Source organism: Hylobates moloch, unplaced genomic scaffold (genome assembly GCF_009828535.3).
Source record: "Hylobates moloch isolate HMO894 unplaced genomic scaffold, HMol_V3 SCAFFOLD_2, whole genome shotgun sequence".
NCBI lineage: Eukaryota > Metazoa > Chordata > Mammalia > Primates > Hylobatidae > Hylobates > Hylobates moloch.
The window spans coordinates 135210145-135212349 of record NW_026652277.1 but is presented as its reverse complement, the minus strand read 5'-3'; the positions used below and the strand labels follow the sequence as shown (position 1 = coordinate 135212349).

The window sequence follows — 2205 nt, the reverse complement described above, 5'->3', positions numbered from 1 at the left end:
AAAATTATGATAAGCTACAAGTACCAACAAAACAAAAGTATCTGGAGTAGTCTGTATAGGATCTCTTTGGACTTTCTTTTATTATGCTAAAATAGTGATGCTTTTACAATTTGCGTTATTGTACTCTCCAATACAATGCATGGGGTTTGTTCAAGTATACAGTACACCATTTTCATACATGTACAACATTGGTGGATGAAGAATGTCTCTTAGCAGTAATACTGGATGTAGCCTCTGGTTTTACCAGCTGCATACTCTAGGACTATTAGATACGTAAAAATCTTGTGATACTGGAAAGTTATTAGAATGTGCAAACTGATACGGTATCTTTCATCTGTTTCTTAAAGGGTATCACCACAGGAGAGTCCACTTAAGCCGTTGGTAGGTTTAACAAAGTTGGAATTGCTCAGGCACTGTTGAATTGGGCAACATTCTTCAGACCTGGCTCAGAGCTACAGTGCATTTAGTATATTAAAGCAGCTGACATGATGACTTTTTGCAAGCCTTCCCAGGCACTAGAGTTTTTCTATTAATTGCCACACTAGGTCATAAAAGTCTCATTAACTTTTTTTTTTTTTTTTTTTTTTGAGACGGAGTTTCACTCTTTTTGCCCAGGCTGGAAAACTATGGCGTGATCTCAGCTCACTGCAACCTCTGCCTCCTGGGTTCAAGTGATTCTCCTGCCTCAGTCTCCAGAGTAGCTAGGATTATAGGCATGTGCCACCACACCTGGCTAATTTTGTATTTTTAGTAGAAACAGGGTTTCATCATGTTGGCCTGGCTAGTCTCAAACTCCTGACCTCAGGTGGTCCACCCTCCTTGGCCTCCCAAAATGCTGAGATTACGGGCATGAGCCACCATGCCTGGCCTTATTAAGATTTATTTTTTATTTTGCAGAAGATTCTGAGAATGCACAGTTGTTCCATTGTCTTGCTAGATTTTGACCTTGTTCCTTCCCTACAACTCTTTTATCTTCCAAGTCACACTTATTACCAACAAACATTGGGAAAATATCAGTGTCTTTAACTTAAAGAATCTGTTCTCTCAGATCTTGTAAATCATAAAATGTGGACTGTGCTGGGATGGTATATGCTAATACAAAGCCTTGTCCATTTTTATATACAAATCCTTTATTGCTGTAAATTGTTCTCTTCCTGCAGTATCCAATATGTCAAGCATACAGAGTTGTGCATCTATTTCAACTTGCTTTCTGTAATATCTTTTATTATAGGATCATGTTTTTCAACAAAATTCTTTGTACAAATTGTACAGTCAAAGCAGAATTTCCAACAGCTCCTGAGCCAAGAATGACTAATTTATATTCAAGCATGATACAAATTTTTTAAAACCTAGTACCTCTCATGCTGTCACCAGGTCTCTGAAGTCAGTGTTGCTCTGTGCTTTCTCTGAGTTGCTACTCCTGGTGGTATGGTGGTCTTGCCTCTGCTACTGCCACTCTGCCTGGTTTATATGCCTGAATAATGAGTTTTAAAATCATATTTGCAAGCGTCATGGTAACCTCACATTAAAAAACATACAATGAATGCACAAAAAAATAAAAAGCAAGAAACTAAATCATATCACCAGAGAAAACAATATTCACTAGAGGAAGACAAGAATGAAAGAAAGAAGGAAGACCAAAAAACAATAAGAAAAGAACAAAATGACAGGTGTAAGTCCTTACTTGTCCATAATAACCTTAAATGTCAATGGGCTAAACTCTCCAATCAAAAGACATAGACTGGCTGAATGGATGGAAAAAAAAAACAGTTGATCCTCTGCCTACAAGAAACACACTTCACCTATAAAGATACACAGAGATGGAAAATAAAGGATTGTAAAAAAATATTCCATGCCAAGAGCAGGAGTAGCTATACTTATATCAGACAAAATATAATTCAAGACAAAAGCAATAAGAAGAGAAGTAGGTCACTATATAATGATAAAGGGGGTCAACTCAGCAAGAGGATACAACAATTTTAAATATATATGCACCCAACACTGGAGCACCCACATATATAAAAGAAATATTATTAGAGCTATGGAGAGAGAGAGACTCTAACACAATAATAGCTGGAGACTTACACACCCCACTTTCAGCATTGGACAGATCATTCAGACAGAAAATCAACAAAGAAACATCAGACTTAATCTGCAATATAGATCAAATGGATATAATAGATATTTACAGAACATTTCATCCAA

At 36.8% G+C, this 2205-nt stretch overlaps 1 pseudogene; it reads right to left on the bottom strand.

Annotated features, from left to right (window-relative positions):
- Positions 1 to 471: 471 nt before the first annotated feature.
- LOC116475865 (ras-related protein Rap-1b-like) lies at positions 472 to 1330 on the bottom strand (annotated as a pseudogene).
- Positions 1331 to 2205: the final 875 nt, after the last annotated feature.